Genomic DNA, 16,788 nt, shown 5'->3' with positions numbered 1-16,788 from the left:
GGTATCATTTATAAAGAACCTCACCCTAATAACTGACCTAAAGAGAGTAATAGTAGTGGCTTTGATAGTGGTAATAGGACAGGGTGTTGGCGTCAGTTTTTGTGTTCTACCATCGCCTGTGTTGTGGTTGGGGTATGAATCAGTCTCACAAAAATTAATGCTTATTTTTATGGGGAGGTGGAGAATTATGTACATATTAAATATGTTGATATAAGAAGTTGGTCTGGCCAGTACTTATAAACCTACATACTTTCTTTGTCTTTTCCTTTCACCCCACCCGCTGTTTATGTATTCAAGAAGTTATGTGAAAAACTTTTCCTAATCAAACATCATGTTCTTTGGATAGATAGACAGACAGACAGCACTTGGTTTTATTCATTTATGTTTTTGGGCACGTAAATGCAATTTTCTCACTTGGAATTTATGAGCAATGATTTTTTCTTTCTTATACCTTATATAACTTTTGTTATATTAATCTTTTATGGCAAAGTCTATAAAAGCACTGAGTAGGAAAGGGAAAGTAAAATTAAACAAATAAAGTAAAATTAAGTTTGCATCGGCCGGGAATCGAACCCGGGCCGCCCGCGTGGCAGGCGAGCATTCTACCACTGAACCACCGATGCTTGTGTAGAAAATTAATTTCAATCTCAGCCAATTAAGAGGAATCAATTAAATTTTTAATTTTTACTTGCAATTTATTGTTGTTAAAATTGTTTCAGCAAATTTATTTTAAATATATAAAATAATTAAACTTTTAAATATTGGTTATGATAAAGGTTTAAAATAAACATAATGTTGTTATATTGAATTTTTGCCTTACATTTTTCTTTATTATGCCACATGCATCGGTGGTTCAGTGGTAGAATGCTCGCCTGCCACGCGGGCGGCCCGGGTTCGATTCCCGGCCGATGCAGAATAGAATTTTAGTAGAAATTTCAGTGACTGAACTAAGGCAGAAGGATATATCATATTCTTCCTTATCTGTCTGACCTAATTGAATGTTCTGAATATCTCATTTGAGGTCCAAACAAATTCAATGGCTTTGAATTCAAGTAAAACAAAATCATAGAAATATGCCGAAAAACAGTTGAAGCAAAAATCACATGTCCAGTTAAATCTAATTCTAATAAGATACAACGTTAAGTTTTGCTAGGTCGAAGTGTGGATAGCCGCTACCACGAATCTTCTTTCATATCCAAATTTGGATGGGTCCAAATCATTGCCACTTATTTTTTATATCCACCATCATAGGATGGTTATATACAAATCTAGTCATTCCGTTTGTAACACCTCAAAATATTCGCCTAAGACCCCATAAAGTATAATATTCTTGATCGTCTCGACTTTCTGAGTCGATCTAGCCATGTCCGTCCGTCCGTTCGTCTGTCGAAATCTCGATAGTGGTCGAACGCGACAAGCTAGCCGCCTGAAATTTTGCGCAGATACTTACTGTTGAAATAGGTCATTGAGGATTGCAAATGGGCCATATGGGCTCAGATTTAGATATAGCTCCCATATAAACCGATTTCCGATTTGGCATCTTTAGCCCTTGGAAGTCGCAATTTTTGCCCGATTTAACCAAAAATTTGCATGTTGAGTTGTGTTATGACTAGAGATGGGCGATACCCAAAAGGTATTTACTCCCTAAATTGTTAAATACCAGGGAATTTGCCGGAATTTGGAACTCATTGTTTAAAATTTCACCAAATTGGATGAAAAATGCTCCTTTTATGGGCTCAATACTCTATATCGGGAGATCGGTCTATAAAGCAGCTATATCCAAATATGGGCCGATCTGGACAATATTCAGCCAATCTGGACAATATTCCAAATTTCATTGAAATAGGATGAAAATTGCTCCTTTTATAGGCTCATTACACAATATCAGGAGATCGGTCTATATGGCAGCTATATTCAAATATGGTCCGATCTGTAGTACATTTGACAGGAATGGGTAGAGGTCCACCAGAACACACTTTGCCAAATTTCACCGAATTCGGGTAATAAATGGATCTGTCATGGCCTCAATACCCAATATCGGAAGATGGGGAGGTCAGTCTAAGGGCAGTTATATCCAAATATAGTCCGATCTGAACCGCACTTCACAGAAATGAATAGGGGTCTACCAGAACTCACTGTGCCAAATTTCATCAAAATCGAATGAAAAATTACCAATTTATTGCCTCAAGACTTTAAGTCTGGAGATCGGTCTATATAGCGACTATATAAAACTAAAATCCGACTTCATGAGATCAGAAGGTCAGGTTTATATACAAAGAATACGAAATCATCAAAAATTGCTTGAAAAAATTTTGTATACCCAAGATATCTGCATAATTATAAATACCCAAATAAATATTCAAAAAAGGTATTTATTGGGTATTTACCCAATAAATACCCAAGTGTTGGGTATTTACCCGGTAGAAACCCATCTCTAGTTATGACCGATCTCCCGATTTATCTTCTTTCTTTCTATCTGAAATTAGGTGTGGGATGGCAATGTGGTAGATTCCCAAAATTCGGCCCGGCCGAACTTAGCACGCTTTAATTTGTTTAACTTTACTTAACGTAGTCGTAACGTAAAATCAATTCGACAGACAATTTGCAACTAGAACAAATAACTCAATGCCAATTGCCACCTTCAAAATGTGTTCGGGCTAAAATGTGTTTCCTTGTTTAATTATGCGTGTACCGAAAATAGTATTCTATGATTATATGCGTTCTTCTGGTCAGAGTAGTCGTATCGTTTCCGATCAAATATAGCAACTTACCCATCGGCTCCTACTGCCTTGTTGTCCTTTAGCAGTGTTAAAGTTACTCTTGCCTCATTCTGGCCAGGCGGTATTCATTTTATGCCGTCATCAAAAATTCCGATTCCGATGCTTGGAATCAAGGTATCGCTATCGGATACCAAAAGAAAATTAAGGAAAAACATTTGACACAAGGGTATTGTTAATGAATACGTCATAGCTCAAAACAAGAAAAAGCGTGCTTAGTTCGGCCGGGCCGAGTCTTATACACCCTCCAACATGGATCGCATTTGTTAAGTTCTTTGCCCGGTATCTCTTTATAGGCAAACAAAGGATAACGGATACAATTTTCCATGCTAGCAAAGCTATACCAAGTTATGCACCGATTCAGATCATACTTGGTTTGGATATTGGAGACTATAGTGAAAGTCTTTGAGCAAAATTTCAGCCAAATCGAATAAGAACCGGGAGATTGGTTTATATGGGAGCTATATCAGGTTATAAACTGATTTAGACATTGTTGTTGGAAGACAAAAAAAAAGTACTTCATGCAAATTGCAGCTTAATCGGATAATATTGGGTTGCCCAAAAAGTAATTGCGGATTTTTTAAAAGAAAGTAAATGCATTTTTAATAAAACTTAGAATGAACTTTAATCAAATATACTTTTTTTACACTTTTTTTCTAAAGCAAGCTAAAAGTAACAGCTGATAGCTGACAGAAGAACGAATGCAATTACAGAGTCACAAGCTGTGAAAAAATTTGTCAACGCCGACTATATGAAAAATCCGCAATTACTTTTTGGGCAACCCAATAATTGCGAACTCTAGGAGCTGAAAAAGTCAAAATCTCAGATCGGCTTATATGACCGCTATATCAGGTTATGAACCGATTTAGACCATGGTGGGCACAGTTATTGGAAGTCATAACAAAACACCTCGCGCAAAATTTTAGCCAGATCGGATGAGAATGGCGCAATATAGAGGCTTAAGAAGTCAAGACCCCCGATCGGTTTTTATGGCAGCTATATCAGATTATGATTCCATTTGAACCACACTTAGCACAGTTGTTGGAAGTCATAACAAAACATGTCATACAAAATTTCAGCCAAAACAGATAAGATTTGCGCCCTCTGGAGGCTCAAGAAGTCAAGATCCGAGATCGGTTTATATGGCAGCTAAACCAAAACTTGGCCACCGGAGCGCACCTATGATGCTTAACGCCTGGGTCCGATTCCTGGCGAGGCCATCAGAAAAAATTTTTAGCGGTGGTTTTCTCCCCCTAATGCTGGCAACATTTGTGAGGTACTATGCCATGTAAAACTCCTCTCCAAAAAGGTTTCGCACTGCGGCACGCCATTCGGACTCGGCTATAAAAAGGAGGTCCCTTATCATTGAGCTTAAACTTGAATCGGACTACACTCATTGATATTTGAGAAGTTTGCCCCTGTTCCTTAGTGGAATGTTCATGGGCAAAATTTGCATTTGCATACCAAAACTTTGACATATTTGGCCCATTTTCAATACCTACCGGCCTGCGTGCTTTCGACAGACATACATTGCTAAATCGACTTAGAACGTCGAATCGATCAAGAATATATATACTTTGTTAGGTCTTAGATCAATATTTCGATGAGTTATAAACAAAATGACGAAATGACTATACCCCCTCCTAAGGTGGAGGTATAAAAATAGTATATCGGCTTAAAATCCATGGCCAAAAGTCCATAAAATTGGCTCTAGATTTATTTTTACCACCTCCGTTTCTAAAAAAGGATTATGATAAAGGTGAATACCGAAAGAAAACAAAAGTTTGTACCCTTATAGCTCGATCTAGCCATTTCCGAACATCTGTCCGTCCGTATGTCAAAATCAAGATACCGTTTGAAGTTATCAGCTTGAATTTTGCCACAGCTACATTTTATCAATGAAGGTCATTAAAATGCCACCGCAAAGTTTATAAATCGATACAGTCCCCATTAAAACTCATTCCCTTCCCGATTAGATTTTTTGAGTACGCGTGTCGTGGTAGTCGTCGAAAAACCGATTTTATCCAATTGAATAGGCTTCGTCTATAGGACAAAAAGTGTCTGTACCAAATTCCAAGACCATTGGATGAAAATTTCGACCTGTACTTTGTACACAAATTAAATCAAAAAGTGATTCTGAGTAATTTATAATACCCTGTTCCACAGTAGGTATGAAGGGTATAAAAAATAATATTTAATTCATTTCAATAAAGTACTGAATGCATCGGCCGGGAATCGAACCCGGGCCGCCCGCGTGGCAGGCGAGCATTCTACCACTGAACCACCGATGCTTATACGTTGCTTTCTTTAACATGCATAACTCATGATGGCAAAATTTTAAATTTAATTTTCTTTCAACCCATTTATTTATTTATAGCTCAAGTACGAGCATCTTCAACTCGGCTTAAATGCATGAATATTTATAAGAAGTGAAATTGGGTCATCTTATATGGCCTCTGCATTTAAAACTAAAAAATTGTAAATTTACATTATACAAATCACTTATCACCTAATTCAAGTGTTGTTTGAAGCTTTAGATGGCAACATATTTTCAAAAATGAATAAAAAGAAGTAACAAGGCATTTTAGTTCGGCCGGGCCGAACTTTGGATACCCACCACCTCGGGTATATATGTAAACTCCCTTTCGTCACAATCCGGTGAAAATTGGATAACTTATGGACCCAAATTGAGTGATCTAATAAATATAAGTCACTGTTCAATTCTGAAGAGATCGGTCTATATGGCAGCTATATCTAAATACAGTTCGATCTTAACCATATTAAGACCGGATACCGGGAGGCTCAAAACAACTCACTGTTTCAAATTTCAGCGAAATCAGATAATAAATATAGCTTTTAAGGCCTTCGAGCCCCTTATCGGCAGATCGGTCTACGTAACAGCTATATCTAAATATAGTTCGATCTGAACCATATTAAGGTCGGATGTCGGAAGGTTAAAAAAAATCACCGTTTTAAATTACATGACAGCTATATCTAAATATAGTCCGATTTGAACCACATTTAAGTCCGATTTTGAGAGGCCTAAAACTACTCGGGAGATCAGTCTATATGGCAGTTCTATCCATATATAGGCCGATATAAACCATGTTTAGGTCAGATGTCGAGAGGCCTAAAACTACAAACTGTTTCATATTTTAGCGAAATCGGATAAAAAATAAAGCATTTCTGGGCATTAGACCCTTTATCGGCAGATCGATCTAAATAGCAGCTATATCCAAATATGGTCCGATTTGGCCCATTGATGGTGGGTATAAAAATCATTGAAAAATGTAGATGTAGATCAAATATAAATGTAGATCATCCTCGACGTATCTGCTGCAAAAGAAATATTTAGTTAAAGGAACCGCTTGTAAGGGATTAAGAATTCAAATCTGGAGATCGTTTTAAATGAGAACTATATCAGGTTATATACCGATTTGGACCATACTTGGCACAGTTGTTGGAAGTCATAAGATCAAATAAAAATTACGGCTTGTAAGGGCTCAAGAAGTCAAATCGGGAGATCGGTTTATATGGGAGCTATATCTGAACCGATATTATCCATTTGCAATCCCCGACGACCCACATCAATATTAAGTATATGTGCAAAATTTCAAGCGGCTAGATGGACAGACTTGGCTAGATCGAATCAGAACGTCGAGACGATCAACAATATATATACTTTATGGGGTCTTAGACGAATATTTCGAGGTGTTACAAACGGAATGACTAAATTAGTATACCCCCATCCTATGGTGGTAGGTATAAAAACATACATTTACCCCTGGTGTATTGTCTGCTCATAAATGTATTATGTCTGATAATAGTTTTAGTAACACAAAAACAAACCTTCATGCATCCAATACTCCCATTAGAGTGACTATCTTCTCTTTGTCACTTAAATAGTTTATGAAATAAATTTTTCTTTTTTATGAAGTGTCTACATATGAGGAAATAAATATTTGTTTTAGTTTGGAGAGTATAAATTTTTATAATTGAAATATATATGTTTAAAAAAGGTAACTTGCATCGGCCGGGAATCGAACCCGGGCCGCCCGCGTGGCAGGCGAGCATTCTACCACTGAACCACCGATGCTTATAAAAATAGACTGCTACAAATATGTGAAGCAGCTAAAATAGACAACAAAAGTACAAAAAAAAACAAAAGATTTCACACTTCTGTCTTTAACAATTTGTTTTTATTTCTTAAGCACACATCTAGTTTTGGGTTAATGGTATTTAATATGTTAATAAATATGTTCAAATATTTGTACATATTAAGCTTAACATTTTAAGTAAAATATATATACAAACTTGCAAATGAAAGCTAACAATAGGATCACAGTGACCTTATACAAAAAATCAAGAAAAAAAAATCATTTGGATTGCCTTCATTTTCATTTTCATTTTCCTCATTCCTATTGTGCCTAAATCTACACGGGAAATTTGTTAAACAGTTTTGGAAATTCACATTTACACACTAGAATAAATTTTTTATAAGATTCAAAAAAATTTTATATAGAACTCTCAACAAAAATATTATGCTGCATCGGCCGGGAATCGAACCCGGGCCGCCCGCGTGGCAGGCGAGCATTCTACCACTGAACCACCGATGCTTATACAATACATTTTGTTTAATACTCGCCACTCTTCATTATATTTATAAGACAATGTAGATTTTTTATAAACTCATATCATTTTTTTTAGACAATTTAGTTCACATAGAAAATCAGTTCTCAAGACTCTTATCACTTCAACTCTATTAACTCTTGCATTTTTAATTGTGCCCAATGACCATGTGGACACTTGAATACTTGTTTTTGTATTTCTTCATGTTTTGGAAAGGCAATCATAGCTAAAACCGATTGTGTTTTGATGTGCACAAATAAATGATTGACATATTAAATGACTGCCACAAATGGGATTTTTAATTTCATGGAATCCAAACAATTGACATAAAAGTTCAAATATTACACATTACCTCTCAAATACTTTAAATTTTCAAAATCTTTACATGCACACATTCCTATATGCGTTAAAAATTATCGAAGGTAGTAAATAATTTTATGAAATCCATTTATCAAATTAAATAGTAACATTTCTTCGAACACATTTGAGTAAAATATTCTGCCTGCATCGGCCGGGAATCGAACCCGGGCCGCCCGCGTGGCAGGCGAGCATTCTACCACTGAACCACCGATGCTTATGAAGTTACAAGAAAATTACATCCACTTTCAACTTGTGTCCAATATTGAAGTCATGAAATAACTCTTAGTAAAAAGTACTGACCGTAGTTCATTTTGGCAAAACTACTATTTAACCCCTTATAGCTCTCAGACTATAAAACACCTTTCATATGCAAACAAACCCACCCACGCCACCATTTTTATAAGTGTTTTTAAACTGATCAAACTAAGATTAAAAACTTTACGTTGCATCGGCCGGGAATCGAACCCGGGCCGCCCGCGTGGCAGGCGAGCATTCTACCACTGAACCACCGATGCTTATGGAGCTACAAGAATATAATATCCACCTTTAACTTGTGTACAATATTGAAGTCATAAAAAACTCTTAGTAAAAAGTACTGGCCGTACTTCATTTTGGTAAAACCACTATTTAAACCCTTATAGCTCTTGGACTATAAAAACCCTTTTATATATCAACCCATTCATGCCGCCGTTCTTTTAAGTGTTAAATCTAAGATCAAAAATTTTTCATTGCATCGGCCGGGAATCGAACCCGGGCCGCCCGCGTGGCAGGCGAGCATTCTACCACTGAACCACCGATGCTTATGGAGCAACGAGAAAATAATATTCAACTTCTATCCAATATTGAAGTCATTAATGAACTATTAGCAAAAAGCACTGATCATTTTGGCAAAACCACTATTTAACCCAACATAACTCTTAGACTATTAAAACTTTCATAATCGAACCCGGGCCGCCCGCGTGGCAGGCTAGCATTCTACCACTGAACCACCGATGCTTATGGAGCTACAAGAAAATGATATCCACCTTCAACTTCTGTCCAATATTGAAGTCACAAAAAAACTCTTGGTGAAAAGTACTGACCGTTGTTCATTTTGGCAAAACCACTATTTAACCCCTTATAGCTCTTAGACTATAAAAACCCTTTCACATATAAAACCATTTGCCACTATTCTTTAAGTGTTTTAAACTGATCAATCTAAGATCAAAAATTTTACATTGCATCGGCCGGGAATCGAACCCGGGCCGCCCGCGTGGCAGGCGAGCATTCTACCACTGAACCACCGATGCTTATAAAAATAGATGGATTCGCTTTCAACATCATTGAGATTATTAACAATTTAATAGTAAGGAAAAATATATAAACTTTAGAGTTTATTTTACCTCTGTGCCAAAATGTCATTAAGACATCCACCCTTATATATAAGCTTTTTTGACATAGTAGGGTAAGTTATCCAATATTGATAGAGATCATATTTTCAAGTAATTTCTTTGTCTTGTCTAGCCTTAAATATTTTTAACATCTTGAACTTAAACTTTTTTTAAAAAGTTTTAATTGCATCGGCCGGGAATCGAACCCGGGCCGCCCGCGTGGCAGGCGAGCATTCTACCACTGAACCACCGATGCTTATGAAAGCAGTTCGTTAAATGCTGAAAATTGGCAATCGAATAGAAATATAAGTTACACTGTATCAGTCGTAGATCGGCTATATATCTCATATAGCCTAGACAGAATGAGTAACAATGATCCGATTTAAGAGTTAGCGGTTGCCCGCTGAACTATTTGAGACCGTAGGTGACACGCTAATAAGGCGCATCCATCAGCTCGTCTGCTAGAAGAACGCATACCCGATGATTAGAACCTCAGGCTATTATGTCCGGTACACTTATATATGTCCGGTAAACTTATAAAAGAAACTATTAACTCCAATTTAGACGAAAAGCTCAAATCGCTACCTACGAAAGCAGACATAGAAGACATAAAATGCGAGATAATTGCTATCAGCACTGATATAAATGCACTGAAGTCAGAGAATCAGAGTCTGAAAGAAGAGCTAAGTAAAGTGAAAATAGAAAATAGTCAGTATAAAAAGGATATTACTTGGCTAGAAAATCAAATCAGGTCAAGTAAGTTATTTATTAAAGGCCTACCAAGTGCAAAAAATCCAAAAGAAGAGGTGCAAAAACTGTTCAGAGAAAAATTAAACGTAACGGCAAGTACGAAAAATGTCCGCAAAGTTTTTGACCGTAACGGAAAAATGGCAGTTATAGCCGAACTTGAGAACGAAGATGCTCTACAACAGATATTTCGAAATACAAAAAAAATTGTCGGGCTCTGATATCTCTATTGAACGTGATATGATACCAAACAAGCAACAGCACAAAAAGACTTTTCTTATTCTTCGAAAACAAATTTTAGCGGTTAGCAAACAGCATAAAGTTGTTGTAAGAGAAGACAAGCTAAAAATAAAAGACCGTTGGTTTAAATGGAATTCCGATCACAAACTTGTATCTGGCAACGCTGATGGAGAAAAAGAACTTGTCAAATTATATGGGGAGGATATAAAAACTATTTGTTTAAATTATTATCAACTTAATGATGATTCGTATCCAAAAAACTAATAAATAATTCACAAGCGATTAAACCGTATAATATTTCGATTTTATCGTACAACATTAATGGCCTAGAAAATAAGTATTTGTACCCAACTTTTTTTCAATATATCAAACAATTTGAGATTCTTATATTATTGGAAACGCACCTTGAACCGAACAAAATAGAAAGAGCAAAATCATATTTCAGCGGGTTTGATTTATTTTTTAAGCATGCGACACGCATTCATAGATACGGCAGAGCAATTGGAGGCTGTTTGATCGGTATAAGCAAACATCTACACGATACTGGTATTTCGTATGAAGTTATTGATATAGGGGAAACCCCGCTTTTAAAATTGTACACAATGGAAAATACTTACAGCGTAATACCTCAATACTTAAGACCTGCCAATTGGGACAATGACTTTGAAAAACTGGCAAAGTAGACATAGAAATACAAAACCCTATACTCATAGGTGATTTTAATGTCCGAATCGGAGAAACAAACCAGAATATCGGAGAAATATATAAAATTAGCTTTTGCTCAGGATATGATTGCAGAAAATCAAGAGATAAAACTGTAAATCAAAAAGGTGTTAAATTTATACAACTATGTGATAATTATAACATGCTTATTTTGAATGGAATAACGAAGGGTGATGAGGATGGAAAATTGACATACATTACGACATTGGGTGAGTCAGTAAACGAAATATGCGCGGTATCTAAGGAAATTTTGGGAAAGATTGAAGAGTTCAGAGTGGAAGATAAAGTATGGTCAGATCATTTCCCTATCCTGACGAAAATAAATATTGAACCCACTTCACGAACGGGGGAAAAGATGTCTCTATTGGCAAAATTGATATGGAAAGATGAAAAAAAGGATAATTATCAAAGAAAGATAAATGAAAGTATACGTAATATCGCTGGTGTAAATCACATCAACCTCAACGATATTAACCAAATAATAGTGAAATCCGCTTCAAAATTGATTAATCACAAAAAGCCTTTTGAGCCGAAAAATAAATGGTACAACAAAAACTGTAATAATGCAAGAATGAAAAGTTTTAAGCTCTTAAATGTGTACAGGACAACAAGGAATTTGGAAGACAAGAGACGATATATAGTCGCACAAAAAGAGTACAAAACTGTATGCAGTACCAATAAATCCGTGTATTACAATACAATAGCCAACAAATTAAATAACATCAAAAACTCCAAAGAATGGTGGAAAATGGCGAAAGAAATTCGTAACCAATGTAACCTCGTGGGCTCAAATATTACCCCAGATGCCTTTAAATCCTACTATGAAAACTTATTAAATAAATCTCAAGAGACCACTCTTATTCACTATGCTCCCCCTTATAAAAATGATATGGATCTCGATAGGCACTTTACGATGTCGGAACTGCAGAAAATGCTAGTGAAAGTTAAAAGAAATAAGGCACCCGGCGAGGATAGGATACCATATGAGTTCTTCATAAACGGCACCGAAGAGTTTAATAGTCTGCTGTTAAGAATATACAATACCATTTATTCGAGTGGGGAAATTGATCCTGTATTCACAAAAACTATTATTTACCCAATTCATAAGAAAGGTGATCTAAACGAGCCGTCAAACTACAGGGGCATTTCATTTATGAATTGTGTGGCGAAGTTATTTATGGATCTTATAAATGAAAGGCTATATAATTGGGTTGAAAACTATCAAATTCTTACAGAATACCAAGCTGGATTCCGGAAAAATTATTCAACGGTTGATAATATATACAATCTGGCCTCGATCGTCCACTTGAAATTGGCAGAGAGGAAAAAAGTATATTGTTTTTTTATCGATTTCAAGGCAGCTTTTGACAATATATCAAGGCAAGCCCTTATATATAAACTATTTAGAATGGGTGTATCATATAAAATGGTCTCAATAATAGAGAAAATATACAGCAACACGCAGTCAGCAGTATGGAACGGCAGGAAGCTATCTGAATACTTCGAAACAACCAAAGGCGTAAAACAAGGATGTCTTTTATCGCCGTTATTATTTGCCCTCTATGTAAATGACCTGCACTAGTTCATCGAAGGTGGTTTGTTTGTGGAAAATATTAACATCCGACTTCTCTTGTATGCAGATGATATCGTTTTCCTAGCAGATGACATAAAAGTACTACAGAAAATGATAGATAATCTGGAAATATACTGCAAAATGTGGAGTTTGGAAGTAAACCTAGCTAAATCCGAAATTATGGTCTTTAGAAATGGAGGAAAATTAAGCAAATACGAAAGGTGGATGTACAACGGCAGAGAAATTAAGATCTCCAACGAGTTCAAATATCTAGGGGTAGTCTTTACTCCGAAAATGAAGTTCAACAAACATGTACAAACCAGAAACAATGAAGCAAAAAACGCTATTAATGCCACATGGAACCAATTCATTGGAAGAGCAGATATAGATATGAATTCTAAATGGAAATTATTTTTAGCCGTTTGTAGATCTATACAAACATATGCTGCCGAAATTTGGGGTTTTTCACACTTCGAAGAGATTAATGCACTCCAAGGATATTTTCTGAAGCGAATACTTAGGGTACCAAGTTTTACACCAAATTATGTACTAATGCTGGAAACGGAAGTAGAAGACTCACAAATATACACGCTGGGAAAACATTTAAACTATTTGGGGCGAATTTTGTATTACTATACACAAAACAGGCTCCCAAATCAACTATCGGAGATTATATACCAAAAAAATATATTTTGGGTAACAGAATTAAAAGACTTATCTCGAAGCCTACACGTTCAATGGCCACAAACGATGTCTTCACAAGGCAATTGGAACACTTTCTGCAATGATTTATTAAGTGGTATGAAACAACGATTGCATGAAGAAAGACTGTATAGAAAACAATTCAGCCAGAGCTGGCGGATATATAGATATTTAAACCCAAGCAGATCCCATCTTTACCTAAACAGAAAGTACTCTCAAGCGGAAATCGTGTGGATATTTAAAGCGCGCAGTGGATTGATCCCTCTAGGGTGTAACAGTTTTGATCCCGATGTCTTAAATAAAGAATGTAAATTGTGTAACATGCATGAAATTGAAACAATGCAACATTTTCTGGGCATCTGTCCTATACTTCGGGAATTTAGAATATATCATTCGGAAAGCCGATATTGAACGATGAGGAAATAATCAACATTCTTGATGGTACACTAGAAGAAAATTGGCACAAATTAATAAATTATCTCGAAATGAGCTATAAATATAGGCAACTTTTAATAAATGAATTCAATTAAATAAGCAAATGCTTATATAATGCGACAGACGTATTTTACATTGTCGCTAAGTTATAAAAAAAAATTACTTCTTAGAATTGTAAAAAAGAAATGTATTTTTATGAAAATATTCAATAAAGAAGTTTACTACTACTACTACTACTATGTCCGGTACACAATCAAGTAGACAAGGTAGAATGTGGCAATAACAAATTTGGCCATGAACATTCTATTATTAAGGAATAGGGATAAACTTCTCACATATCAATGAGTGCTGTCCGATTCACGTTCAAACTCAACGATAAGGGACCTCCTTTTTATAGCGGAATCCGAACGACATGCCGCAGTCCATACCAAATTGTACAGTACCTCACAAATGTCGTCTGCATTAGGAGGGGAAAACCACCGTTGAAAATTGTTTTTGATGTTCCCGTCCGGATTCGAACCCTTGCGTTCATCGTCATGAGTGCACTTGTTAACCTCTGCACTACAGTGACCTCCAGAATGTGTCAACTACAGAGGAATAAGTTTCCTCCCGCATATATCGCATACAAGATACGCTAGAGCATACTGTGTGATAGATAAAAATCTAAAGTCAATTGGGGCCTATCAATGCGGCTTTGGTCTTGTTGAATTCATTAAAGACCAAATATTCACACTGCGCCAAATTCTGGAAAAGGCACTAGAAGGACATCTCAACCCTTAACATCTCTTCATTGACTACAAACCCGATTTCGACCAGCCCTATGCGTTCAGAGGTATTTCAAGCCATGCCTGAGTTAAGCATCCCTAGGAAATTGATACGACTATGTAGGTGACACTATCTCATACACGTCCTGTGTAAGAATAGGAAAGAACCTCTCCGAACTGTTCAATGGCAAACGAGGTTTCAGACAGAAAGATTATACGAGATGGGGATGTGAATGAGCATTGCACACTACGCACAAGGAACACACGATCCGACGAATCCCGACGGCATCGATATTATGTGTCAGTCATCAATTAAAGTGTGTCTGACAGTAAAATGGTATAAATAAAAGTTGCACTATAAAAGTCACTGATAGTACCAGTTTTGTTATATAGTCGGCCTAATGTTTTCTTGTTCCATAGGCCATTTTCGAGTTTTTTGAGTTAAGATAATTTTATGTGACACTACCTTTGAGAATATCCGAGAAAATGTCACGTATCTGATATAGTTTTCAAAAGGTGTAAATATGGCAAATATGTGCTATTGCAACGCAAACTGCAAAACGAGGTGGTACTTGGAGTGTTTGAGAGAAAGATGCTTCGCAAGGTGTCTGAGCCAATCTGCGTTGATGGAAAATATCGGAAATTTGTTTCCTTATCATAATAATTTGTTTCCTTACTTATTTTAAAACAAAACCACTAAGGAAAGGCAAAATTCGGGTAGTGCCGACTGTATGATACCCTACCTTACCCTATAAGTACAATGTGGGAGCTATATCCAAATCTGAACTAAGTTTGATGGACCTTGGCGGATGTTTTTAAATGGGTTATTAAATAATCCCTATCTAATTTGTAAATATCTAAATATATTTTTATATCCTCCACCATAGGATGGGGGGTATGCTAATTTCATCATTCTGTTTGTAACTACTCGAAATTTTCGTCTGAGACCCCATAAAGTATATATATTCTTGATCGTCGCGACATTTTATATCGATCTAGCCATGCCCTTCCGTCCGACCGTCCGTCTGTCTGTCGAAAGCTCGCTAACTTCCGAAGGAGAAAAGGTAGCCGCTTGAAATTTTGCACAAATACTTCTTATTAGTGTAGGTCGGGTGGTATTGTAAATGGGCCATATCGGTCCATGTTTTGATATAGCTGCCATATAAACCGATCTTGGGTCTTGACTTCTTGAGCCTCTAGAGTGCGCAATTCTTATCCGATTGGAATGAAATTTTGCACGACGCGTTTTGTTATGATACCCAACAACTGTGCAACGTATGGTTCAAATCGGTCCATAACCTGATATAGCTGCCATATAAACCGATCTTGGGTCTTGACTTCTTGAGCCTCAAGAGTGAGCAATTCTTATCCGATTGGAATGAAATATTGCACGACGTGTTTTGTTATGATATCCAACAACTGTGCCAAGTATGGTCCTAATCGGTCCATAACCTGAAATAGCTGTCATTTAAACCGATCTTGGGTCTTGACTTCTTGAGCATCTAGAGGGCGCAATTCTTATCCGATTTGAATGAATTTTTGCACGAAGTATTTTATTATGATATTCAACAACTGTGCCAAGTATGGTTCTAATCGGTTCATAACCTGATATAGCTGTCATATAAACGGATGTGGGGACTTGACTTCTTAAGCTTCTAGAGGGCGCAATTCCCATCCGATTTGGCCAAAATTTTGCATGACGTATTTTATTCTTACTTTCAACAACTGTGTCAAATAAAGTTCAAATCGGTTCATAACCTGATATATCTGCCATATAAACCGATCTGGGATCTTTCCTTCTTGAGCCTCAAGAGGTCGCAATTATTATCCGATTTGCCTGATTTGCCGATTTTGTACGACGCATCCTCTCATGACCATCAACATACGTGTTTAATATGGTCTGAATCGGTCTATAGTCCGATACAGCTCCCATATAAATCGATCTCTCTAATTTACTTCTTGAGCCCCCAAAGGGCGCAATTCTTATTCGAATTTGCTGACATTTTACACAGGTCTCCAACATATAATTTAATTTTTGGCCAAACCGGACCATATCTTGATATCGCTCTAATATCAGAGCAAATCTTTTCTTATATCCTTTTTTGCCTAAGAAGAAATGCCGGGCAAAGAACTCGACAAATGCGATCCATGGTGGAGGGTATATAAGATTCGGCCCGGCCGAACTTAGCACGCTTTTACTTGTTTTATTCTGCATATCTAAATCTGAACCGATTTCGAGCAAACTTCTCAGATATTTTGGTAGTCTTCGAGGCAAGCGTTGTGCAAAATTTGGCAAGATTGGTCAATAAATACGCTTGCAGTGGCTCTAGAAGTGAAAATCGAGCGATTTACATATATGGCAGCTATATATAATCTGAACCGATTTCCATGAAAATCACCAGTAATGTCGGGAGTCAAAAGAAAATCCTTCCTGCCAAATTTCGAGAGAATCGTTTAGCTAATGGCCA

General features: G+C 36.6%; 1 protein-coding gene and 10 non-coding genes across 12 annotated transcripts in view; 2 read left to right on the top strand and 9 right to left on the bottom strand.

The window, feature by feature from the left end:
• Window positions 1-16,788, top strand: part of LOC106091912 (tyrosine-protein phosphatase 10D) — a 457,577-nt gene that overhangs the window by 409,966 nt on the left and 30,823 nt on the right. The window lies entirely within an intron of this gene.
• Window positions 553-623, bottom strand: Trnag-gcc (transfer RNA glycine (anticodon GCC)). The gene has a single exon. It is a non-coding gene; the product is annotated as a tRNA-Gly (tRNA).
• Window positions 843-913, top strand: Trnag-gcc (transfer RNA glycine (anticodon GCC)). The gene has a single exon. It is a non-coding gene; the product is annotated as a tRNA-Gly (tRNA).
• Trnag-gcc (transfer RNA glycine (anticodon GCC)) lies at window positions 4,998-5,068 on the bottom strand. Its single transcript has one exon. It is a non-coding gene; the product is annotated as a tRNA-Gly (tRNA).
• Window positions 6,803-6,873, bottom strand: Trnag-gcc (transfer RNA glycine (anticodon GCC)). Its single transcript has one exon. It is a non-coding gene; the product is annotated as a tRNA-Gly (tRNA).
• Window positions 7,323-7,393, bottom strand: Trnag-gcc (transfer RNA glycine (anticodon GCC)). Its single transcript has one exon. It is a non-coding gene; the product is annotated as a tRNA-Gly (tRNA).
• Window positions 7,910-7,980, bottom strand: Trnag-gcc (transfer RNA glycine (anticodon GCC)). The gene has a single exon. It is a non-coding gene; the product is annotated as a tRNA-Gly (tRNA).
• Window positions 8,211-8,281, bottom strand: Trnag-gcc (transfer RNA glycine (anticodon GCC)). Its single transcript has one exon. It is a non-coding gene; the product is annotated as a tRNA-Gly (tRNA).
• On the bottom strand, window positions 8,496-8,566 carry Trnag-gcc (transfer RNA glycine (anticodon GCC)). Its single transcript has one exon. It is a non-coding gene; the product is annotated as a tRNA-Gly (tRNA).
• Trnag-gcc (transfer RNA glycine (anticodon GCC)) lies at window positions 8,985-9,055 on the bottom strand. Its single transcript has one exon. It is a non-coding gene; the product is annotated as a tRNA-Gly (tRNA).
• On the bottom strand, window positions 9,322-9,392 carry Trnag-gcc (transfer RNA glycine (anticodon GCC)). The gene has a single exon. It is a non-coding gene; the product is annotated as a tRNA-Gly (tRNA).

This window comes from Stomoxys calcitrans, chromosome 4 (genome assembly GCF_963082655.1).
Source record: "Stomoxys calcitrans chromosome 4, idStoCalc2.1, whole genome shotgun sequence".
In the NCBI taxonomy this organism is placed as follows: domain Eukaryota; kingdom Metazoa; phylum Arthropoda; class Insecta; order Diptera; family Muscidae; genus Stomoxys; species Stomoxys calcitrans.
The sequence above is the reverse complement of the archived record's forward strand: the minus strand, read 5'-3'. Positions and strand labels throughout refer to the sequence as shown.